Raw genomic sequence first — 27,076 nt, 5'->3', positions numbered from 1 at the left:
TCATACTCTTGAGACTTATGGTAGTTTGCTAATAATAAGTTCTATTGTCTTGGTCTCAAAAGGCATTCAAGGGCTGAACCAAGTATGGTAAGGTCTCCCAGACCCCACTGATTACACAGCTGCAAAATTTGTAGCCGAAATGTCAGGCTGCCTTAGTATTTTTGCAGGCCAAAACGCCAAGCAAAGTCAAGTCAAATTGTTTCTTGTTTCTCTTGAAAATTTGCAGGTTCTAACAATAGAGGTCAAGTCTGCCTCAGAAACTTTAGTCCCTTCTTTAACCTCCTGGATTGTTGGCTGAGCCTGTTTTTTTCCATCTGTTGAATGAGGGATAATCATACTTTCATCTATTCCTGCCTTTCTAAGAAAGGCTTTTTGAGCTCCTTGGTTTCAAGATATTTTCGTAGAGTTGAAAATTAAATATACTTCAGATGTCCTCCTACACGTGGCTCTAGGCCAGTTTCACCCTTGGTGTCATTCTTTAGACTGAGAATCATCTGCCTTCATCTCACTTTACTCTCAGAGTTTGGTGCCTACCTGCCTTCGCATCTCTATAGTTCATTAACCTGCAAATCAGGCATGATATTAGTGTCATCTTGAAACATCTTCTCTGTATAAACAGTGTTTCTAAAGGCTTCCCGAGTAATATGAAATGAAACCATCGACTTGATGCCATCCCTTTTTTTGTAAAAAGAAGTATTAGGAAAATGTAAAGAAAAAGAACTGACATATAAATATATCAGTATTGGGATTATAAGTGATTTTTAAAATTTTAATAATTTCTTCTTTTCAAATTCTCCATAATGAACAAATATTACTTACATGAGTTAAAAAAAAACTATTACTAAAGTACTTTTTTCTAGCGGTAGTCATCATACTTCATTTTTATAACTTCTGTGTTTTATTTCTAAAAGACATATCCTTGAAATGTTTTGATGATTGTGTACATCAAAGAGTTATTTTGTTCTATAGCAATGGTTCTCAAATTTTCGGATTTCAAAATAGCTTAGGAGGCCAAGAGAGAATTATGAATTTGGGGTTTTGAAAATGGGGATCACTTAAAGCAACTAATCTTTGCTGACAACATTTTTAAAGGAAGGATATTATAATACTATGCTTTTTATAATATAAAGGATTAGTCTAAGAATAAAAAAGGGCCTTTCACAAGAAAGGCCATAGGTATATTTGCAGCAACATTTATGCATGATATATTTATATATGTATATACTATTTCAAATTCATTAAACTTCTATTTAATGACATATACTGATTAAATTATTTTGGAAACAACCATTTTACAGTGGAACATGAAGAGGAGCTGGAATACCTAAAATGTCTCAATGTTCTTTCTGTAATTTTATTGCCATTATAAAATTACCCAGCTTTACACAGGATATTGAGAAAATGGAAACAATAGTCTTTAATACTGTTGCACTCAATTTGGAATGTTTCCAGTAAATTGAGAGAAACCAAGGTAGAACAACTACCCTGCCAAAATTTTTCTGCTGCAGAACCTGGTATTAAGGATTGAGCTGACTGGCTAACAAGGTGGGCTCAGCAGTTATGGGCCCTGATGATTCAACACACAAAGGTCAGCAGCTTATGTGAACTATTCATCAAGATTGCTACCAGAATAGGCGTTTGAGACTCCCTTTTCTTCTTTAATTCCCTATTATACTCTGATATTTTTTTCTCGATCAGAAATGTATATTAGGTACTAAATCTCATGATAAAACCAATTTTTAACTCCCATTTGATTCTGTGATTTGAAGTTTGGACAGGTAAGTCACTGGACCTCAGAAAATGTTCACAGTGGTAGGTTGCCTTTTAAAATAAAGCAAAATCTCATAAAAAATATCATCTGTCTCCACTGCCCCTGGTTGCTTTGTGGGCTTCATATGTCCTTTAAATAACTAACATGTCCATATTCTTCCTCCTCCGTTCCTTGGAGAGAAATTGCAAGGTTTATCTTCTTACTCTGACAGCTTTGTTGTTACATCCTTACTGAAAAATTGAGAACAATGGAGTATATTTTATTGGGGTTATCTTAAGTGGTCTAGTATGTGCCTCTTTGTTAATTTCAATTTGCAGTTATTCATATGCTCTGTTTATGGGTCTCTCTAATAAGGAAAAGTTCCTAGATTAGGAGTTAAATATCTAAAAGAGCTGAGACCAGCTATTGAGGTCTACACTTTTATTCTGATGAGTGATTCTCTTTGGATTTCAAACAGTGAGATGAGTGTATTGTTATCAAATAAATCTGTAGCTTTACCATGGGCTTCCTCTGTGTGATTCACTCTACAATTCTAATGTCATTTGTACTGATTTACAAATAGGTTGTGTTTCTCATACTAACTAGTAGATTGAATATGGGTCTTGTGTTGAAAGGCATCCCGAGGCTTCCTTGGGCTCGACCAGAAGGAATGTCAAGATTGATTCATGATATCTATAAAACGACAAGAGCGACGAGTTGCAGCCTGAGTGCCAGAGGGTTGCCATCCCTAATTTGAGATAACATGTTTAAGCTGTACTCTGTAATCTAACATTTATTTATGTTGTTCTCCAAGATCTTTCCATAAATCCAGACTTTCAATTTCATTATGTTTGCTTAGAATGCCTGGTATATTAGGATCCAATACATAATAATAATTGTTTGATTAATGGATATGAAAATTATCAACTATTTTGGCACCTAGAAGTTGCCAAGTTGTAAAAAGTTATCTGTGCATCCTCTTGGCTTCTTCCAAATAATTTTACTGATTTTGATTTTCAGTAAGTACACTTATTCCATATCCACTGTGTGAAAACACTAGTCCAGTCAAAGTTCTTTATTCTCCGTGGTTGTTTTTCCTCCTGCTCCAGGTTTTCATACCTGCACAGGTATGAGCGTCTTTATCTTCTGTTTCAAACTGTCTGCTTTTGTGCTTGTCCTCTGCTCCTTATGTCTCTGGGGAGGAGGGGCTTTTCCCCTTCACCTCTAAGTAAGCCTCTGCTCTGCCATTATCCTCTGTCCCTCCTGGGCTCTTATAGCTCAGCTCAGTTGTTCCCAAGATTTCTAATAACTGCCCTATTGTCCTCTTGTCTGGAACCTTCCCCTCTCCATAAAGATGTACTCATCTCTGCTATTTCAATGTAAGCTGCACTTCATCTTGCTCTCTCTGTCTCTCACCTCCAGCTTTCATACCCTTTTTCCCCTCTGACAGGTGCCCCTCTAGCCTCTAGACCTTCTTTCTCCTAAGAAACTTGATATGATGTTGGAAATGTTCTACATCTGTGTAGTTCGGTGAAGTAGCCGCTAGGCTCTTGTGGTTATTGAACACTTGAAATGTAACTAGCGTGACTTGAAGAAATTATTTTTTTCTTGGCATTTAATTTAAATTTAAACCATTCCCATATGGAAAATGGCTACAAGAGTAGGCAATGGGTCAACCTTCTCACCCACGGAACACCGAAAATTATTTGACTCTATCTTCTCAGTTCTCCAAGGATAACCGGTACTATTCCAAGATACGTAGAAGAGAAGTTAAGTCATTACATACAGCAGATGCTTGAGCATTAGAACGTTCGGCTTTCTGCTTAGGTAGCTGAAGTCTTTCTTTCCTGCCCATTGAAAGAGGAAGTTTAAATATCTGTCATTTGCAAAGGTCACGAGCATCTCTAAAAGGCAGTCAGCGTACGTTTCTCGTTCGCACCTCCTAACTCTCTACTTTAATCAAATGGATCACTATCCTCCAAATGCTCCTTTTACTTCTACTTCTCAGCCCAGTATTATGCTACATCCTCAATCACTTACATCCTTCTTCCTCTCTCCGCTTACCAAACTATATACTTTCTTCAAGGCTCACACCTTGGCTTTTCTCAGAAGCTTCCACAGACCAAATTAAGCCTATGAAAAGTGGAATTCTCCAGTCTTTAAAAAATATGTATCTATTGAAGTTTTACTATATTCTAGGCAAAGATAAGAGTGGTTAATAATAATAGATTAATATTTGTTGAAATCTTAAGTGCCAGATCCTCTTCGTAGCTCTGTGTGCATGATTCATTTACTTCTCATAGTACACAGTGTGAGAGATATTAATATTATATAACTTTTACACATGAGGAAACTGAGGCATCCAAAAGTACCATGCTCAGTCTCCTGGTCAGTAATTGACAGTAAGGTCCTCCTCTTACAGAGTTTCTATCAGGGGACTTGCCAGTTCTTCATGTTCCTCAACAGTACTAATGGATTTCTAGTTCTGTTCTGTTTTACCCTTTGGTTACTAAGCATCTCATAGATGTAGACCTTTCCTTCCCAGTAACATTCTAAACTCCTAAGATAGGGACCAAGCTGTTTGCTCCTTTGTGTCCAGCAAGAACCTAACATCACATTTTAGGCAATAGTTTCCACACTACAGCTATGACCCACTCATAGATTCTGAAATCAGTTTACTGTTTGCCTGCTTCACAGCCAGACTATTTTAATGAAATAGAATGCAGTAATATCAAACTGTGGTACATCCATACAATGGAATATTATTCAGCAATGAAGAGAATGGGCTCTCGAAGACATGGAGGAACCTCAAATGCATAGTGCTATGTGGAAGAAGCCAGGAAAAAAGCTCCATGCTGTGCGATTCCAATTATATGACTTTTTGGAAACAGTAAAACTATGGAGACAGTAAAAAAGATCAGTCGTTGCCAAGGGTTGAGGGAGAGGGAAGGAGTGAGTGATGAATAGATAGAGCCCCGGTGGCGGGGGCGGTTTAGGGCAGTGAAACTCTTCTGTAGGATAATGTCATGGTGGACACATGACATTATACATTGTCAAAACCCATTGAATGTGCAACACAAAGAGTGAACCCTAATGTACATTATGGACTTTAGTTAATAAAGATGTATAAATATGTGTTTATTAATTGTAACAAATATACCACAATAATGCAAGATGTTAACTACAAGGAAAATGGAGGCTGGGGGGAGTGATGAGAGGGATATATGGGAATTCTCTGTGGTTTCTGTTCAGTTTTTCTTCAATCCTAAAAGTACCCTAAAGAGTAAAGTTTATTAATGAAAAAAATGGAACAAAATATCTAAGAACACCATGCATTGTGAGAATAAATATTGTTACAGGAAACATTTGTTGCAGTTTTAGATCCTCATTTGTGTACACAGGTACATGGGTACACTTGGTTGCAATGTAAAAAATACGTATCTGATTGCCGGTAAGAAGTCAAAAAAGTTTGAAGGTCACTGTTTCGGAGATTATTGTAAATACAAAACAACTATTTGCCAGCTGATTGAAAGCCATCTTAGAATTCTGGTAATGATTGTAAGCTTGCCTCACATAAGTAGGAACAGTCTTTCATCCAGACTTTAGTAGGTATGAAATGTCACTGGCGTAATGTATCTGTTTTCTAAAATGATTATACGTGATAATTATAGGATGCTATATGAAAGCCTTTAACCATGTGATATAACAGAATTAACCCAAAAGGTATAGATGACAAAATGACTCTTGTCTGAACATTTTTCAGCCTTCCTGACTGGATGTGGTAGCTACCTATTCAGGTTTTAGTAAGATATTGGGAGTATCTTGATTTTTTTTAATTGAGGTATAGTCGATTTACAATGTTGTATTAGTTTCTTGTGTACAGCAAAGTTATTCATATATATATATGTGTGTGTGTGTGTGTGTGTGTGTGTGTTCTTTTTCAGATTCTTTCCCATTATAGTTTATTACAAGATATTGAACGTTGTTCCCTGTGCTCTACAGTAGGACCTTGTTGTTTATCTATTTTGTGTATAGTAGTTCTGCTAATCCCAAATTCCTAATTTATCCCTTCCCCACTTTCCCCTTTGATAGCCATAAATTTGTATTCTATGTCTGTGAGTCTGTTTTTGTTTTGTACATAAGTTCATTTTGTATCCTATTTTAGATTTCATACATAAGTGATACCATATATTTGTCTTTCTCTTGTCTGACTTACTTCACTTAGTATGATAATCTCTAGGTCCATCTATGTTGCTGCAAATGGCATGATTTCATTCTTTTTTATGGCTGAGTAATAGTCCATTATATATACATGGTATGTGTGTGTGTGTGTGTGTGTGTGTGTGTGTGTGTGTGTATATATATATATATATATATATATATATATATATATATATGCCACATCTTCTTTATCTATTCATCTGTTGATGGACATTTTGGTTGCTTCCATGCCTTGGCTATTGTGAATAGTTCTGCTGTGAACATTGGGGTGCATGTATCTTTTCAAATTAGAGTTTTCTCTGGATATATGCCCAGGAATTGGATTGCAGGATCATATGGTAACTCTATTTTCAGTTTTTTAAGGAACCTCCATACTGTTTTCCTTAGCGGCTGCACCAGTTTACATTCCCACTGACAGTGTAGGAGGGTTCTCTTTTCTCCACACCCTCTCCAGCATTTATGATTTGCAGACCTTTTGATGATGGCCATTCTGACTGGTGTGAGGTGATACCTCATAGTTTTGATTTGCATTTCTCTAATAATTAGCAATGTTGAGCATCTTTTCATGTGCCTATTGGCCATCTGTATATCTTTGGAAAAATTTCTGTTTTGATCTTCTGCCCATTTTTTGATTGGGTTGTTTGTTTTTGTTGTTATTGAGCTGTATGAGCTGTTTGTATATTTTGGAAGTTAAGCCCTTGCCGGTTGCATCGTTTGCAAATGTTTTCTCCTGGTCTGTAGGTTGTCTTTTCTTATTCTTTTTAATACAGCAGAACTGATTTATAGCCTCAAAACAATATCAGGCCTAGTTTTTAGGAAATATCTGAAGTAACCCATGAGCATAGAGACTGTATTTATTTGGTTCCTACTGTTGTCCCTAAGCTTGCTCAGAATAGGTGCCCAATAAATACAAGTCGATTTTAGACTGACTCAAGTTAGCAGTTTTATGCAATTGTCATTAAAAAAGGATAGGAGTGTTTATTTGGTGATTTTGTTTTTGTTACAGGTTGGTTGGTTTTCATCTTTCTTTTCTTTCTTTTGGGTTTTTTTGGTGTTCTTTCATTTTTTCTAAATATCTCACATGGATTCCCATGTCTGGGAAACAGAAGGTCTTAGTTTGGTAGCCAGTGCGGTCCTGGTGCTGGGGCAGCTCTGAGTTGGAGCTGACAGGGGCTGCTGTCCTGTCTGCTCTGCTTCCTCAAGCTTTTCAATCTCACCTCTTTTGTTCCTTCTTTTTCTTATCCCCTCTTTCAATACAGATCACCCTGAGAGCTTTGACTTTTATCACAGCAAACTTACAAGAATATCAGAAGAATTAACACAATGAATTTTTTCAACAGTTTGCTAAACTCCCAGATCCCATTTACTTCACATTTCTTTTTCTTACTTTTCTTTCCCTTGCTGCCCATCCCAAGAGAGTGAAACATGAATGCTTCCCTGTTGCAAATATACTGGAAGGTGATCTCATCACATATCAGTGCTATAAATGACCAATGGAATGGAATCATGGGAGAAAGGAAGAATATACAGTGGTAAATTAATTTCTAGTTTATGGCCTAATTATCTTTAGTCCGATTTATATTCTTAAGGAGGAATAAATAAAACCAAAGTCGTTCATATTAGGTTTCCAATGCAATAACAAGCTACTCTTATATCTGGGACAGGAGTTGAGCAATGACAGTTTACTCTTAAATTTTGTACAGTGTCAATCACAATACATTTATTTTGCTGTTTGTTAGTTATAGTCAGTCCTTACCAGTAGAAGACTCTTTCCATATTCCTTTGGAGGCTTTTTGTAAAAAATACAGATCCTTGTACCCAGTCTCAGGCCTCTAGAATTAGAATCTCTGGAGATGTACCAGAAATCTTTCCCTTTAAAGAAGTCTCTGGGGAATTTCGATGAGTTCATCAGCTTAGGGAACCAGTGGGATAAAATCTTGGTACAATCTTGGATGGTAAGTGAAAGTCAATTACATATCAGAACAATTTTCTAATACATATACATCAAACACTTATAAAAATAACAGTGTTATATTTCTTCTTAGTCATGAAACCAAGTTTCACAAATGTGATACTCAGATTTATCCTCTGGGTCTTGCTTGTGGTCCCATGAAGTATTGAAAGCTACCAAAATCCTAATGTCATCTCCACTGAAAAAATACTTTTATGATGTCAGAAAGCAATAGATAAGCATTCAGTTATCTAAGAACCCTCTTTGCCTGTAAATACTTAGAGTCCTTTCTTTTCGAGCATAAAACAGTATCTTCACTTAAATTGTTCTATTCTGTCCAGTTCTATTAGTTCATGTACACAGCCAGGGAAGGAAAATAGCTGTTATTCCATGTTCGGTTTATCACTGATTCAACAGAATCAAAAGCATTTTTTAAATTCCTCCTTGTGTGTGGCCCCATTCTTTGTGCCCTACCGTGAAAGTTGCAAGCACACTGGTCTTGCTTCCTTTGAACTAATGGGGCCTTCTATATATATCCAAAATACTTTCCAAACGTTTTCATTTTTTATTCTGTGACAGAGAATACAATTACCCTTGTTCCTTTGGTGGAGGGGCCTGTACCGTGTAGAAAGTTTATTTTGTTCGCCACACCCCTTATCTTCAGAATCTTGCCTTGTGAACTCCGGGCTCCTTTTCTTCCTCAGTCTCCCATGGAGACTGTGCTGCGAGTTCCCTTCAGGCCACACCAGGCATCTTGTCCAGACCCCTCACTGCCACCCTCTCTGATGCTCCAGCCTCTGTCACCCTTTCCTCTGGACTTGCCCCGTCACCCTCCTTGAAGCCCTCCTCTTCTCATGTTTCAGTGTCACAGGACATTATGGGGCAAACCCACAAGGCTTGTAGACAAGGCTCATTGTGACTGTGGCTCTTCCTGGCTCCTCAGGACACTTCCGGTCAGCCTTCATCATGGCTTAGTGCACTCTTCAGAGTGGCTTTGCCAAAAGTTCCCCTTCAATTTCCACCCCTAATTCTATACACTGCCCTTCTGACCAAAGCTCTCTTAGAATACCCCCAGGACCTGCTTCTCTGAGAAACCTAGAGCCCACACATCTTTCCTCCAGGCTCTTCAACACATCTGTCCTTATTCTGCCCCTTTCTCTGTCTCTAAAGAGGAAATGTCCCTTCCACTAAGACACTCACATTTCTACCTGGACTTTCATCCTCTCTCTGGTCTCTGACATCTGCCCTTTCTGCCTATTTCCTGACTTCAAATCCTGGTGTTTTAAACATTAAAACTCAGTTTTTTTCTTATCACGAGAAAAAAAATATGTAACTATGTATGATGACAGACGTTAACTGGACTTATTGTGGTCATCATTTTGCAATGTTTACAAATATCGAATCGTGTTATGCCCTTGAAACTCATATAACATTATATGTCAATTGTACCTCAATAAAATTTTTTAATTAAAATTTTTTTCTTGGGAATTCCCTGTCAGTCCGGTGGTTAGGACTCTGCACTTTCACCGCCAAGGGCACGGGTTCAATCCCTGGTCCGGGAACTAAGATCCCACAAGCCACGTGACACGGCCAAAAAAAATTTTTTTTAATGTAAAATATTTCTTGACCTCATCTCCCAGCCTCCTTTTACTCCTTCGGAAAGATTCCAGTGCCTGCTGTGTGCCTGGCGCTGTATCCTCCAGCTCGCATGTATTTTCCTGCTTTGCCTTAACTGCCAGATTCATCAGCGTTGTCTACCCTGCCCTGCCTTCCCCTCCCCTCTCATCTTTAATTCACTGTCATTTAGTGTCTCCACTTTAATTATCCTGAAACATTGGTCTTAAAGGTTATCAGTGAACCCTTCTTTTTCCTAACCTGAGCTGTTTTTTTCCAGTTTTTCTACCTGAAAACTTCTTAGAATTTGAGGCGGTTTTGTGACATTGCAGTCAGTATCTCAGCATCCTTGGGTTCTTCTGCTTTCTCTTGCTGGTCTCTAGGTTTTGGCTGGATTCTTCTTTTCCACCTCCCGCCTCCTGAAATAATGATTCCCTAAAACTGAGTCTTCCTCTACTCTTTTACCCTCTCTTTGCTCCCTTTTCTACATCTCTCAAGTCACTCTCCCAGCTGTTACGCAGGTAGGTCATCTTCATGTTTAGTCTTTAAACTCTCTCTCCAAAGCTTAATTTCTGTGTTACTAGTTGTTTGTATTGCTGAATGAGTCCCCCTCACCCCAGACTCAGCATCTCAAAAACACAGATCTATTTACCATCTTTCCTGAAATACATACACACACACACACACACACACACACACAACACCTTTCCCTTTTTATTTCAAAGGAAGTACTGTTCTTCTGGTTCCTTGACCATATAAAAATATGGGAATAATCACCTTTTTCTTTTGTATCCAGTCTGTTGAGAATTTGTCTTGCTGGGTGTCAGCCGATTGACAGTGACTGATAGGGAACTGATAGGCTGAGAATGCCTGGGCCTGTATTATTACTTGTATTGAGCCACCCCAGACGTTTCCCCAGCTAGAGCCAGAGTTGTGGCTTGACCAGCCCTTGTGGTTCCTATTATGATTGCAAGATGCACCGTAGCAAAAACCATTAGGGAACTTTGAAGAACAAAATTTATTACTCACAGGTCCTGGAGGGTACATGGCACTCCTGAGAACCAGACAGCAAGGTCAAGGGTAGAGAAAGGGGGATGACGTGTAAACCCGAGACTCTGTCTTTATTGGCGTCTAAGGGTGGGGTCACTAGGGTTTCTCAGGTTCACTCTTTATTGGCAAATTTAAAACATAAGAGCAGGAATTAGGGTGCAGGAAAGGAAAAGCAGGGTCACTCCAGTAGGTTGTTATCTAGGTCACCCAGTTCTTTCTATGAGGGGAACTTCATGGGCGGGACAGCATTGTTTCTTATCTAGTTGCTTTATTAGCGGCTCTGTCACACAGCTGGCAGTATGTTTATTGAGACTTTGAAATGGGTGCCTCGGCAATCAAAAGCTTAATGTCAGGAACTTACATTACAGTCAGAAAGCTCAAAGTCAGGCACTTACACTCAGAACTCTGGTGACACGTTTTCTTTGGCACCTGTCCCTTATTCCACCCCACCTGAACATCCTTCTCTGTTTCTCTGTGCCTGGTACATTGCAGTCATCTCCCAGGATCTATCAAGACCTCGTCTTTTCTTATGATTCCCACCATGACTGCTCCCCACGATCTCTCTATTTCAGTGCTCTCAGTTACAGGGTGATTATCATTTAACTTCTGGGCAGGTCTTCAGTGTGAATTTAAACCGTAAAAATATAAAGTTCCATTGCAGGAAGGGGGACCCCTTCCAGGGCCCGAGAGTGGACTCGTGTCTAACACTTGGAAATGAATTATCCGAGGAGACACACCTACTGACAAAGCAAAAGACTTTGTTAGAAAGGGATGCCCGGGCGGAGAGCAGCAGGGGAAGAGAACCCTCGTGGCTCGCAGTCTCAGGTTTTGTGGTAATGGGGTGAGTTTCCGGGTTGTCTCTGGCCAATCATCTTGCTTGGCCCATGCTGGGTCTAACTCCGGCTCCTTCCTGGTGGCACGCACATCTCCCAGCCAAGGTGGATTCCAGCGTGAGAGCTTCTGGGAGGTTGGCAGGGCATGTCGTCCGTCCCCTCCCTCCTCCTTTCGGCCCCTCCCGAATTCTTCCAGGTTAGTGTAACAAGATGTACTATGGGCTGGTGTGTCCTCCCTCCGTTCTGCCCCTCCTGAATTCTCCCAGGTAGTTGTTTCCAGAGGCAGTGGGATCTCCTGTTGTGAGACAACTCGGGCAGGCATTTGTCCTCATTCCTGGCTAAGGCAGGTGGTTTCGGTCAACAGTTCCCTAAGAGTTCCATGAAGAATCTGAAGCCCAAAGGGGAGAAGTAACTTTCTCAAGAAAGTATTCCTTCATTCTCTCCTTCCGCACGTGCCACCTCCTATAAATACAGGGACAGGCACTCGTGGAGTCCCCTGACATGTTCTCTGCTGCTGCCTCCCGACCTTTTCCTGTATCTCTGTGCGTCCGAATCCCCTTGTCTTCAGTGTGTTCCTGTCAAAACCTGACCCCACTCCACAGGTTCTAGCACAAATCGACTTCCTCTTTGTCCTCTTTCACTGTCTTCCAGGGCCTGAGGGACACCAAACTCATCCTTCTCTGTGCTCTTGTGGCTTTGCAACCCTGTGATGACCCCTGTTGTCTTTCTCATACAGCTTAAAGCCGTATGCAGTCAGTGTTTTGTGTTGAATCACTTTGAAATTCAACAATGTGTGCAGACTCTAAGCACTTAATTTTATCAGGAATTTACTACTACTTAGAAATGTTCCTTAGTCATCACTTAAGGTCGATATGCTTTTAAAATTTGATTTGGCCTCTGATTCTTTAGCCTCTTGCCCTGTGTCCAGTCAGCATAGCTTCTAGATCTCTTTGATGTAAAAACCACCTCTAGTGTGTCAGTCTTCTACTCGAAACATTTCAGCGACTGTGCTGCTCGCAGGCTAAAATACAAGTTCCTGAGGACCAGTGTTCAAGGCTTTCCCAAGTCGGGCTCCAACCTGATTTCCTCTAACTCAGCTCAGTGTCATTCTCCCTTGGTCCCATGCTGTGTCATCTCTATTCTTGATTCTTAGCCTTTGTTTTTATTGTCCCCCATCCCTGAAGCACCTCCCTCCTGTTATTTTATGAGTTGTACTCATAATCTGAGATCTAGCTTATCTCCCACAAAGCATTTCCTTCTTTCTCAGTTTATCCTTTCTGAACCTGTGCTTTTCCCATGACGCTATAGTCCTCGCTGCCAATAACACGAGCACCACATTAGATAGAGAGATAGATAGGTAGGTAGGTAGGTACGTAGGTAGGTAGATAGATGGATAGATGGATGGGTGGATGGATAGATAAATAGATGAATGGATGAATACATAGATGGATGGATTCACATTATATATATAATATACATATATATATATAACTTTTTATCATGTTACTTATGACGTGATTATCTTTTTGCCTAAAAGATAAAATAAACTTCCCAAAGGCAAGGAAGATAATTACACTTCTCTACATCCCACAAAGACACTAGTATATCATGCTTTCTACCTGTGCATTCCTTTGAAATAATTAAACGTAGAACATATTGGTAAAGAGACAGGTGTAAAAAAAAAAAAAAAAAATAGAGACGGGTGTAATATGTCCCTATCCTAGGAATTTTTCTATATCCCTTATTCTATAGTCAGACTCTTTTTTAAATTTTTGTTCTTTAAGTTTGCTCCTAAGGTGAAACGTTTTACAAGAAGATATACTTAGAAAAGAAATGTGTCTAAAGGAAAATGAGAGCTCTATGATAATAGGATTGGGTGTAGCCCCTTCACAGCTTCCACTCTTAAACATCCTGTGCCTTATTGTTCTAGTTTAACATTAAGAACAATTCTCAGTTTGTCCATAATGGGTTAGGTTCTGGAGAACAAAGTTCTAATTTAGCACATCAGAGTGTGATTGCAGCGCTTATGTTCTTTGTTGGTAATTAGTACATGTTTTTTGGTCCACTCTTGCTCATTAGAAAAACAGTTTGGGGTCTTATACACAGAAAGAACGGGTAGTTCTAGAGATAATAGGATCAGGGGGAAAACACCATTTTCTATTTTATACATCACTAAGAAACTGAAAGGAACATTAATTTCTCTAAAGACCATCCCTGCCTACATAGTTGAACACTGCCATCTATTCAATATATCATTAATCAATCTATTTTGACTGACTTCATTCTGAGCTTCAGTCTCACTGGAAGATCTATAAAATGATTTATAAAATCTGTAAAAATAATGTCAACATGGAGTCTGTGCACACTCTGTGTTAGCCAGAACCGGGCTCAGCACTTCCGGACCAGAACCTTACTCATGTGACTGGGAGCCTGGAGCCAGCTTTGCCTGAAGTTAACAAGACTCCAAATGCCTTAAAAGGGAAAGGTAGGATGAAAATAATTAAGCCCAATTTTCTTTCCCTTTTAAATTTTTCGTACTCTTTCTTTGTGTTCACTGTATTAAATTGGTTTCCTTGTTCCGTTTGTTTCAATCATCACATTAAGCAGACTGTCATTCAGCTTTACTTAACAAAGTGGTATTTCTCTGCAACTTGCTGTTTCATTTGTTCTTGAAAGGGCCTCTCTTCTGCAGGTAGGCTTACTGAAATTCGTGATTGTTGAATATAAAGGACCAGACTGAGAGGTTTAATTAATTTTTTCTCAAATTATTCAGGTCTTGACTTATCCATGTCACACAAGTTGATTCTGTGAAAATTGCTGTTGGCTAAGAGATGAAAGGAGAAAAGTAGAGGATGAAAAGGAAAATGTAACAAAGATGCAGAAAGACATTACACAGAATCAGGAGATAAGGATGTGGAGAGGAAGTAGTTAAGGCAGACATCTACCGCTAACTAATATATTAATAATATCTTAATTAAAGAAATGCAATCCACTAGATGTTTAAAACATTTTAAATAAAAAATTGCAGACATATTCAAAAGTAGACAGAATAGCATAATCAACCCACTGTGCTGACCATCTGCCTTCAGTACGTAGCAGTACCTGGCCAGCTTATTTCTTTTCTGTGGCACCCTTTTCCCACAAACACTGGATACCTTTAAAACAAATGTAAGACCTGTGTATTTCCTATTGTACCTAAATTAATATTTTAATATTAAAAATTACTTAAAACTATTTTAAGAGATCAGTTCTGATATTATAAAAGAATAAGAAACCAGGTAAAGTTAATTTTAATCTCAATATTATATTGAGATATAATGTATATACAATAACAAGCGCTCACTTTTAGTACATATTTGGTTGAGGTTAAACAAATTTATCTACCATGTTATTACCACTAAATCAAGCTGTAGGACATTTCCATCACCACACAAAGTTCCTGTGTAGCCTTTCCTTGTCAATTGACATACCCTATCCCACGCCAATCCCAGGCAATCACTGTTCTGCTTTCTGATCCTTAGATTAGATTTCTTTTTTCTAGAGTTTTATAATAATTGAGTCCCACAGTATGCACTTTTATATCTGGCTTCTTTTGCTCAACATAATATTTTTGAGGTTTATACATGGTATTGTGAAATAGTATCAGTGATTCATCCCTTTTTATTGCATTGCATCCCTATTTAATTCCATCGTATGACAGTATCAAGATTTGCTTTCTCCATTTCATCTGATGGACATTTTTTTCCAGTTTGATTGTGAATGAAGTTGCTTTGCTATGAACGTTGATACACAAGTTTCTGTATAGACATATATTTTTATCTCTCTTGGGTAAATAGCTAGGAGTAAAATTGCTCAGCTACATTTTAAGCATATATTTACCTATATAATAAACTGCAAAACGGTCTTCCAAAGTGGTTGTATCATTTTACATTCCCACCAGCAGTGTAAGAGAGTTACAGCTACCTCACATCCTTGCCAAGGTTACTATAATCAGTTGTTTTAATGGTGTCATGGCATCTGATTGTGGTTCTAATTTACATTTTCCTAGTAACTAACGTTGTTGAGCATCTTCTTCATAGGACTACTGGACTCCTCAAACTTTGATCACCACTTCCTCAATTTAGTAAGGCAACCAAGCTGTGCTTGACTTCCCCTTCCTGTGCCCACTTTCCAGAAACCTCATCCAAACCAAGAGCCCAGATACAGGTTTCTCTTCTCTTCTTGGTTTCCCTTCTCTGTCATCACAGTCCTACACTACTTATCCAATTCCTCAAAATAGTTATTTCATTTGTTATATTTTCTTGGGGTTTTGGGGGGATGGGGAGTGCCAGGGTATAGGTTATACTCCATCCCTGTACCCTGTCATGGCTAAAAGTGGAAATCCAAGTTAGTTTTCGAGAAAGAATTTTCTAGATTTTTTTAGTTTATCAAGGGTCAGCCCAGAAAATGCCAGTCATATATGGTGGAAAAACCCTTCAACTTATTACATCTAGGCTCACTCTCTGATATTAAGAGACTACAACACCAAGAAAGAAAAGGAAGACATGACCCCTTGCTGGGTCTGAGGAATTCTGCAAAACAAGAATGACGGTGGAAGGAAGGAAAGTGAAGCAGTCTAATAGGTGCCTCCCAACTTTCTCTCTCGGAGTTTCAGCCCAGAGAATGAGGACTGTATTTATGAGAAGGACATGTGTACCAAGACAGGCAGCTATTTCATATGCAGCGCTCTGCCAGCATCATAGCAAACTTAGCAGTTCAGCCTGGTCAATCGGAGGAAAACCTTGGAAATTCCGTTCTGGTGTGGCATAGATAGGACCCCGGACAGCTGAAGGATGTGTCAGTGGTTCTGACCTGAGGGCTGCAGCACCCCAGGGCTGAACGTGCATCGCAGTCAGACGTCAGAGAAGGCTGCGCTGTCAGCGGGAGGTTGGATGAGGCTGAGTTAAACAGAAATGTCTACCAACTTTAATTGGTCAAGGAGTAACAAATGGTATGCATGCCAGTGGCGAGCCTAATTCTAAATGTCAGCTGGGCTAGGAGCACCCAGATGGATAAGGAGCCCTGCCCCATAGGTCAAGGGAGATAGACTAAGTCATGTTTTGAGATGCAGAATGTTTCTTCTCTTCCTTAGTTTACTGAAGCCATACCCCTCTCCACTGTGTGTGTGTGTGTGTTTGTTTAAAGAAAGAGTGGGAGAGGAAGGCTAATGGAAAGGCTGACTTATACAAAAGAGATTGAACAGTACTTGAATTACATTTAATTTTGCATTTCTCTTTATATGTAAATGTATAAACAACTGCCGGGGGAGAGGCAGGGGATGTGGTTTGTGAATTTCTAATGATTTGTGAGATTTACAGATTTAGGATGTTCCTTTGCTTTCTAAGAGCTATTGAGCCAGGCGATAGGCAATGTAGTTTTTCCACCTTAATCTCACTTCTAGAGGGTAGGAGATATTTTGGAGCAGCAAATGCTAGAAATTTACTGCGTAAAACCAGGAATGAGACCATGACTATAGAGAGATGAATAGATACCATCTGAGACAAATGACGAACACTTGCTAGTTCACCCTTGTTCTTACGTGAGACAGAAGCCAGTAGCTATGAGTTAGCTATTGTTTCTTCAAATGCATCTTCTCCCTGCCCTGGGAAGAATAAATGGCTTCCCAGGGATGGAGGAGACCCTGTTTGGGAGATGGGTGATGTCTTAAAGAAGACAATAAGGAAATGGGAGATTCTGAGGCTTAGCCAATTTTCTTTAGCTTTTTTTTTCCTTTAGAAAATGGGATAGAGGAAATGTAAGAAGGTGAAAGTTATGTTACAGTGTGGAAAAGACTGTTGATCATAGATTCATTTAAAATCACATGCATTAGCAATTATGTCAACAAATCTTCTTAGTTTTGTAATCTAATCTTTCTGTGGACTGTCATTATAAGAAATTGATTTTCACCATTCTGTTAAAATATGTATATATATATTATCTCAGCATCATACTAAGTATATCTCCTTCATCTCCTACCTCCTTCCTCCACTATCAAATACTTAACGATGTAACAAAATAATATTTTATGTGCTGGAGGCCATTTAACCATGTAAACACATATTCCAAATATATATCGTGTTTGTGGGTCTGTATTTTTATTCAGTAGGTATTTCAAATGAGTACAATTTTAAAATATATTATGAGAGTGGGGTTAAGATTTTTTTAATGCATTCACAACTACTCTATCCTAGCACCACAATTTTCTTTATTCTGGTTACCTGGCTAGTATTTATTCACATATACATTTTGTACCTACTTGTAATCAGAACATACAGTTTTCTATACCACTTTCTCTATATTGTGACTTAGTTATTACTTTATTGGCTACTTAATATACCGTGGAGTTAATATACAAACATTTTCTTAGATGCCCTGCTTTGGGATACACAAATAGTTTCTGTTATTCACTAGTATTATGAATAATGCTACAATGAACATTTTCCTAATTTTGAATTGTTTCTTTGGGATAATTTGTGAGTGGGATTACTAGGTCCAAAGATATGAATATATTTAAGGACCCTAAATATAGGTGTGGGTGAGATCGGTGATTCAGTGGGTTCTACATATGTATAATACCACCAAAATATATGAGTTTATCCATTGTTTTCCCAATAGTCTCATCTGCATTTTATTATTTATAATTGTAGCTAATGCGATCTGTGTCATTTTTAAAATTTTGGATTTGTTTGATTGCTATTGAGATTTTTAAATTTACATATTGCTTACTGTTTGAGAATTACTGTGGTCTTAATTAGGAAAATCACCTAAGTATCAGGCAAACATAGTTTCAAATCCCAGCTCAGGCCACTTCTTGTTGTGTATTAAGTAAATTAGCCTCTCAAAAGGAAAATAATTTCTTCATTTGTAAACTAGTGACGATGATATCTTCTTCACAAGGTTGTTGAGATGATCAGATGAGTAATCAATGCCTGGTGTGTTAGTGCCATAAGGGAAATAATTAATTCTCCTTCCCTCTGCCTGTACCTCCCTCATCTCACCTACCAATCCTCCTGCCCCGACTTCTTCTTGTATGGATTAAGCATCCAGGTTCTTTTGGTACAAATTTTCATAGAACCCGATTTCTCGTTCCAGAGTTTACAGGGGCTAGTTGCCAGGTTCCTCTAGAGAACCAATTTCTATCGTGCCAGCAAATGCTGGATTCTGCAGCAAATCACTGAGGTCAAATCTGTTGGATCCCATGAATTCCCTAAGTATTCATACAAACAAATGGGAAATACATTCGAAATAATTTTTTTTCCAGAAATTACTCATTTTAGAATGTTGTGTGGAGTCCAGTTTCTCTTTTAAATGACTTATCCAAGTTTTCTTCCATTAGGTTGCTCACAGGTATTTTTGATTCGTTTATTTGCTCCTACGTTTTGGTTTCAAATAATGCTTCTGCTTCATCTGCTCTCTGCTGCATGTCAAGAACAAGCTTATTCTGTAGTAACAAGTGTGGTTTGTCAAGCAGCTGTAACACAAGATCATTGCTGGAAGTTGAGTATGTGGATGATACTGTCATTTGGATTTTGTCTGTCTTACATCCAGTGTCTGTCTGTATTCTAGGCATTATTGTTCATCTGTTGCCTGGAATTGGTTTCTATCTTGCAAGCCTCTGTAGCAGAAGCTGCCTTTTTAAGCAATCATGCTTCACTTTAAAGCCAAAATAATTCCTAATATGTTGTAAGGTCTCAGAACATAGAGCGGGGCGGGGGCCACTCCTGTAGCAAGCATACAGTTTCTCAACTGGAAAAGCATTGAAAATAAAAACTTCTATCCTCTTTCATGAGGGCAAGGAGATTTCAGGGCTACCGAAAGACTTTCCAGTCTCTCACCTTCATGATGAGAAATTGAACCGAGTAAGATGTATTCTAAGCAGTTTCACTTCAGGAGTTTACAAGAGAAAAAGTGGGAGGAGAGAGAAGAAGAGGAAGGGAAAAAATCCTCTGCAATCTTTCCAACCTCAGCAACTATATTTCTCATCCTTTGGAGAATGCCACAGGCTCCTTTAGAGTTTTTCTTATATAAGCTATGTGTCATAGACAAGGTTTCTTCATTTTTGCATTACAAAAACTGCTTTTCCCCCATCTCCATGCTTTCTCTCCCCATTTTTACATGTTACAAATGAGTGCTGGCCTCCATTCCTCTCTGAGTAGATGCACTAATTCTAACCTCTGCCTAGAGTTCAAAGCCCTTTTATCCACACCCTGCATCAGCAAAGTTATTAAAGTGCTGATGAAGTCAGAGGCAAGAACCACCAGGCCTGAGAGAGGCTCATATGTAACAGTTACGTCCACAGAGGGCATTTGAGGATCAGAGCTGGATGTAGACAGGATCACCAGTTTCTCCACGGTTGCTGGGCAGTACACAGTCGCCAGCCTTACCTTCAGTATGGCCACATGGAGAAGTCTTTTATTAAAGATATCAAAATCCAGGAGGTGAAAACATGGGGAATTAATCACAATTTTTCTACCCCACGCTTGACTTCCTGAAATTGGAAACAGGAAAGGTGATGGTGGCAGCAATTTGGTTGTGCCCGGAGTCCGCAGGGCAGTACAATCGGGAAAGCACACGTCATGAAATAGGACAGAGACTGACATGTCCATACCACATGCCACACGCACCTCTCCCTGCACAGAGAGGGCACTGGACTGGTCTACACGAATCACTTTTTTTTTCCAATTGTATGAAGTTTTTTTTAAGTGTTTTTAATTTTTATTTTTATTGAATATAGTTGATTTACAATGATTCAGGTGTACAGCAAAGTGATTCAGTTATATATATATATACACACACACATATATGTATGTAACTTCAGATTCTTTTCCGTTATAGGTTATTACAAGATACTGAGTAGAGTTCCCTGTGCCATACAGTAGGTCCTTGTTTATCTACTTTATATATGGTAGTGTGTATCTGTTAGTCCCAAATTCCCAATTTATCCCTCCCCTACCTTCGTTTTGGTAACCATACGTTTGTTTCCTATGTCTGTGAGTCCGTTTCTGTTTTGTAAATAAGTATATTACTCAGTCATAAAAAAGAATGAAATACTGCCATTTGCAGCAACATGGATGGACCCAGAGATGATCGTACTAAGTGAAGTAAGTTAGAGAAAGACAAATCCCACATGACATCCCATATATGCGGAATCTGAAAAAATGATACAGATGAACTTACACCAGTTATTTTCAGGTCTTGGGCAGGCCCCTCAATCTTGTGAGGCCAGGATGAGATGACGTGTGTAGAGGAGCTTGGGAATAGGTTCAGCTTCTATACAATTATTGGAGTGGGTGCTTTTGTTTGCACCGCTGTGCCGTGGACTGATTTACAGCCCTTTAAATCTGTAAAAGGATGTTCTGCCATTTCCTTTGTGCGTGTTCTGTTCCCTCACATTATTGTAGGCCCGATAGAAGGCAGCTTTCAGAACATGCCGTTCTCCCTCACAGCTTCCTGTGTTTGAGCATGCTGCCTGAATAACACCCTTCTCCTCCCTCACCCCCGCTTCGCCGGCATATCTCACTCTTCTACTCAACATTCAAGGCTCCGCTTGAAGACCTTCTGCTCGGTGACGCCACCCCTGTACCCTGTCTGCATTGTGAACACAATGACTTAGTCCTCAGGGTTGATGAGGGTCCAACGTGGCCTTTCCCACTTGAGTAGACTTGGGTTTTTTGAAGGCAGGACCAAGTCCAATTCATTTTCTCAACCCAATATCTGGTTCATGTTATTCACTCAGTAAAGATTGATCAAAGTGATGAATGAATGTCAAATACCTGTTGCCATGAAATAAATTGTACTAGTCAGGTGAGTGGTTCTTCGCTAATTTGCTATGAAACTTGTGAAGGAAACTCAACACTTAGCTTTCTATATGCGTTTTAAATATATGTGCCTTATGTGCATATTTTAATGGGGAAGCTTATAAAGTACTCCCAGTTATTGGAAGTATCAACCTGAGAACATGTGACCATATGACAGAGTCTACGAGATGTAGCATCTCGTGGAAAAGTAGGGTACACAGGTCATTGTTTCCCCAGTAACTGCCGTGGATCATTCCTGCAGCAGGATGCTAACAGGTATTGTGGAATGAAAGGGCTTCTTTTTTTTAAATAAATTTATTTATTTATTTATTTTTGGCTGTGCTGGGTCTTCGTTTCTGTGCGAAGGCCCTCTCCAGTTGTGGCGAGCGGGGGCCACTCCCCATCGCGGTGTGCGGGCCTCTCACTGTTGCGGCCTCTCCCGTTGTGGAGCACAGTCTCCAGATGCGCAGGCCCAGCAGTTGTGGCCCACGGGCCTAGTTGCTCCGCGGCATGTGGGATCCTCCCAGACCAGGGCTCGAACCCGCGTCCCCTGCATTGGCAGGCAGACTCTCAACCACTGCGCCACCAGGGAAGCCCCGAAAGGGTTTCTTGATGAAGTCCATTTGGGGAAAGTCTGGGATAAATCTCCATTTATGAAATCTATCATTTAATTAAAATGCCATTTCACAATCAAGTGATCCAAGTATCCTACTTCTTCTTTTATCTTGTTTTAGATTTATTTACTCCTTCTTTATTTGTTTGGTTTTCAGCTTTTGTGGTGACATGGCATCTGGTTTTTTTCTACAAGGAAAGTTCAGCACATAGCACAGTCCTTGAAACATTGGATTGGTTTGATGATCCTACCTGGAACAGGTACATAAAAGCTTCAATGTTTGCTTACCCATCCTTTGAATCATACCTAGGGAAGTATATCCATTTCTGCTTTTCTTGTTGTTGACTGAGGATGAAATTTGTTCTGAAGAGTAAAATTCACGTGTCAGAGATGACCTTTGTCTTTTCTACTTAGCGTATGTGTTTATAGTATGACCTACAAGACTCCCCAAGACCCTTCATTTCCTTTGTTATGGGGTTAATACAAATTAAGAATACATTCATGCCAGTAGAGAAAGGAAATTCCATGCTCATATGGTTCTGAAACTAATAAGTTTTAATATACAACTCTATGGAACTCAAGTATATGAAATATGACAGATCCCCTGGTATGTTTATAAATATAGTATCTGTAGCTCAAAAGTCTAACAGAAGGATGTAAACTTTTTTTTCCAAAATTAGTTCAGTCTTAGACAAAATTGAGTATCAAATTATGAACTAAATGGGAATTAATTAATGATCCTTTGATCCTCTTAGGTTTTGTGACAAGTACTCCCTTGGTATAATATATAATGACATAAAACCAAAAAGAAATACAGTATTTGAAAGTTTCATTGTTTAATGAATACTCTTGAAGGGAATATTCTGAAATTAGATTCTCATGAGATATAAGCCTTGTAGCTCCTGATTTAATTCAATTCAGACTGCTTTGATGAGTACTCTGTGTGTGTGTGTGTGTGTGTGTGTGTGTGTGGTATTTTATCACTAACAGATACTTTATTACAAGATTCATTGCTTTATTGTATTCCACTTTCAAAATATTGTTGGGAATGTGGTAGACTTGTTGAAATTCTGGTATGTATTTAGAAAAGTGTCCGATGTATATAAATTGTATTTTCAAAAGTAAAACTTTATAACAGCTCCCCTGCCCACCCCCTTCCCCCCAAAAAGTCTGCTGAAAACCACATTTGAGAAGGAGCACAGACCTGAGACTTAATCAGATATAAGACCTAGCTCTACTCCTTAACCCATAACCTTGGAAAAACATGTTATGCTTCCTTAGAAAGGGGGAGGGAGGGAGAGAAGGAGGGAGAAAATAAATTCACAATTGCAGTGCACCAAATACTCCAGGTCACCTTTATTCTTAATGAGGTATCAAGTAATTAATCGATGTGTTTCCAGGAGTCTCCAGAGAATTTCACTCCTACATTCTGTGACAGTCTGAAATCCATAATTAGAGTTTAACCTCCCTGATTTAAGGCAGAAGTTGCGACTGGTCCCCTGAATGTTAGGGCTATCTTAGGTTGTTTATTTTATAGTTTTGGTGGGGTTTTTTTGGCCTACACAAAATTGATACACGTGTTTAAAAAATTGCCAAATCGAAAACATCAGGAGAGTTCACATTCAAATCTGGGCTTCCAGTCTTCTTTTCCTCTGGAAATTGCACTACAAGTAAACTAGTTACTCATCTGCCACAATTCTAGTTGTCATACAAATTACCTCCCTCGTCTTAACCTCTCCACGTCGAATCCATCAAGTCCTCCAAAGCCTTGCTGGGACCCAGTGGTTCTCAACCCTTGCTGTGAAAAGGTCATTTTCTGAGAGCTCAGGCTGCAGCCAGAAAATTAAGCCAATAGCTCTGAGGGTGGAGCTGGGGTTCAGAACTGTAGAAAGCTCTTCAGATGATTCTGATGTGCAGCTGAGGATCCGAACCCCTGACCTAACATCTTCATGTCTCCATGTCAAAGGCCATGCCCCCAGTCCAAGTCACATTCACCACTTTCTGGTCTCAACCGTCTTCCACTGTCATCCCTAAATCACCTTCTCATTTCTATTCTTGTCCCTGTTCAATCTCATCTTCACCCAACTGCCAGAGTCATTGTTTATGAATAGAAACATATCTGGTCAATGCCTGGCTTAAAGCTCTTCAATAATAATAGCAGTAATGATATCAACTGATGATGATCATTGATACCTTGGTTGAATAAAGAATCTGAGTTGAGGCTTTGTTGAAGGATCAAGTCATTGAGACATTAAGTATCAGAAGCAAATGGGGGAAAGGGCACAAAAGGTGTGACTGAAGGTACCAAGGAAATTTTATTCCATTTCCACATGGGGCCTGTTGCCTAATATGACAATACCTTCCCCTTGCCTGCTCCTCCAGGTAGTGACGCTTAGGCCAGAAGCATTGCTGACTTCTACAAATTGCCATCCAGTCGGTGTCCTGATGTCACACTACTATTAGGAGCGAAGGGATTTTATAGTTTGGCAGTGACATTATTATAAGATTAATGTTCGAGCACAGCTACCAAAGTTTATTAAATGTCACTCCTTCGTAGTTGCATGATTCACCCAGCAAAATAAGTTGATGCTAGTAAATTTTTAGGCAGAATAACTGAATTAGGGAAGTGTGTTTGTCGGGGTTGGTAGTTAAACCTGGGATCATATCTCTTGCCTGTCTGACATATAGTTCCTCCTTTTCACCAACACAAAACGTAAATCCAATTATTTATTTGAGCTGCAGTGGAGACTTTGTTTCTCAAAATGGCTGTGTAATGACTGTATAGACCATAGAGGTAGTTACTGAAGTCTTTCCTTTAGACTCCAACCACCCATAACTGGAGATGGTGCGCTTCCCATTGGAAGGGAAGAAGATAAGGTGTCATCAGAAAGTTTTCATCAAAGACACCTTCTGACATACTGTGATGTTATTTGATTCAGAGTTTAAAAATAAACCAGTAAATGCAATCTTCTTTGAAGCTGAGTGGAAACTTGGGTCCATGTCAGCACTCCTTATGTACAACATAATCAACTTTATTTCGTACTGGTGACATTTTTTTCCTTCAATATAAAACCATCAGTGTTTCACAGTTGACATTATAAAAAGTTCAAGGATCTGTGTTAAGACAAAAATGTGCCTCCGATGTTCAGGTAATGGAGACCAATAAAGATGTTGAAAACTCTGTTACCTAGGTATTAAATTAATGCATGAGGAACAGCTATCTCCTTTACCTTAGGGGACCTAATTTACCCAAATAATATGTCTGGGCAGAGCTATCCTACATTTGAGGAAACAGTTGATATTTTCAGCTCTCTCCTAAATATTTATTTTGGGGGACAATGGAGAACAAAATACACAGAGAGGCACAAGCACATACACACTGAGCATCCCTAGACACAGTACAGGATAGTGCTTATTGACAAGATGCCTTTGTATTTCCTTTGGGGATTGGCCTTGCGTATAATTGTTCTCTGTGCTGAATAGAGTTGTAATAAGGCCAGAGATTCTTCTCATGTCCTTTTAGGAATTTCTTTGAAAGGATTCAGGCAGGGATGTCCATTATGTTTTAGGGTTCTACATTAGTATAGACAAAGCTTTTCCAGTAAGATAAATCCATTTTTCTAAATTCTTTATATCACTGAGTGCCTGGGATCTGGACAGAGGAAGATTAAAAATCTCTCTAAAATCTACCGTATTGCCACCACATGAAACAGCTATTGAGAGGGAAATTAATAGTGTCTGAAATGAACCTTGGGTTAAGCATACTTAACTTTGCATTTTCTACTATTTTTTTCACTTGCCATTAACTCCCTTTAATCAGAGAGGTTCCCTGAATTAATTAGGATTAATTTTTCAAATCTAATATAAAAGATAAATGTATCCTATATTTATTATAGGGCAGGAACAATATGGACGCTGAGTTGATTGTGAAGATCTGTGTTATGTTATAGTAATACATCAAACGGCTCCAAAAATATACATGTTTATCATAGACATTTACTATTGTATCAGACTTTTTCTTATTCCCATCATTATCGTAGCACTTTGTGTTGACTTTTAAGAGTGAACATTTTGGAACAAAAGATACATTCTTCCAGGATCCTCCATGCTTGAACAATATTAGACTTTAGAAAATATTTGTGAAATGAATGATGAATAATTCAAATGCATTTTAATCTTAGACACAAGCAGATGAAATTATACCAAAGCTAGGAACTGACTTAGCCAGTGAACTAAATATATAAAATAATGACCAATAAAAATGGTAATTCATCAGATCAGATATTATATCTGGTATGCTCTGTGGAATCAGAGATGGGCATCATTTTGAAAGGATTTGGACAAAGTCAGAGGGCCAGCAAATCTAATATTTTGGTGAGCAGCTCACCCTGATTTCATTAAGGTGTGGCTCTTCACTTCCCTCTTCTCCTTCACCAGTATTTTCATCTTTAAAATCTTTTTTTTTTTTTTTAACCTGTCATGTTAAGGGGACATTCTAGTCTAAAGACTCCTGATTGAGGTGCCTTATCTTTAAAAACTTTGCTAGGGGCTTGTGGGACATTAAGAGGTAAAACACTATAGCATTTCTGCACTTGTGAATAATTGAACAGAGTCTAATGTTGTCTGATCAGGTAATAATGCTACCCAAGTAAACTCTCTAGGAAGTACTAGAATCATTCTTATGCCTCCATCTACTTATCTATTAAATCTCTGACTTTTCTTGGCAAAGCTCAAAGCCAATTAAAGCCCCATATGCTTTACATTGCTTCGCTTTTGCATTTTAGGAAAAGAGTAGATGGTCCAAATGGATGTGATGATGTTATCAGCCAACAGTAATATAAGCCCTTCATACATAAAATTATGTTTCTCGGAAGAATGTGAAATTTCACTTTGAAGTTATATTGCATTCTTAGTATCACAACATACTGTGCCTCAGGGATAAATAATTTCATATATTTAGGATCCCTAAATTAAATTCCTATATTGGAGAGATATTTAAAACAAATTATTTTACTTTATCTGAATATTAATAATATGATCAATGATAACTTTGATTACAAGTATTCTGAAATTGGGAACTTTCCCATATTTAACTTAGCCATCTTAATGTTCAAACATATTTCTCTTTATATTGTTAATTTTTTTTCTTTAAACATTTTCATTCTCTACTGTTCACTTGTTTGTATTGATGTGTCTGTACTCTGCTTT

At 38.7% G+C, this 27,076-nt stretch overlaps 1 protein-coding gene across 15 annotated transcripts in view; it reads left to right on the top strand.

Annotated features, from left to right (window-relative positions):
- The window catches only part of CHRM3 (cholinergic receptor muscarinic 3), a 534,793-nt gene that overhangs the window by 242,732 nt on the left and 264,985 nt on the right, over positions 1-27,076 (top strand). For 14 of the 15 annotated variants that reach the window (XR_014249071.1, XR_014249072.1, XR_014249073.1 and 11 more), the window contains one exon: positions 22,026-22,128. The exons of the other annotated variant lie outside the window; for it this stretch is intronic. The gene's annotated coding sequence lies outside the window, so the exon portion shown is untranslated. The remainder of the gene's footprint in view (positions 1-22,025; positions 22,129-27,076) is intronic. 15 annotated transcript variants of the gene reach the window in all.

Source organism: Balaenoptera borealis (genome assembly GCF_965194805.1).
Source record: "Balaenoptera borealis genome assembly, chromosome: 10".
NCBI lineage: Eukaryota > Metazoa > Chordata > Mammalia > Artiodactyla > Balaenopteridae > Balaenoptera > Balaenoptera borealis.
Note: the sequence above shows the minus strand (reverse complement) of the source record. Positions and strands in the feature narration are given on the sequence as shown.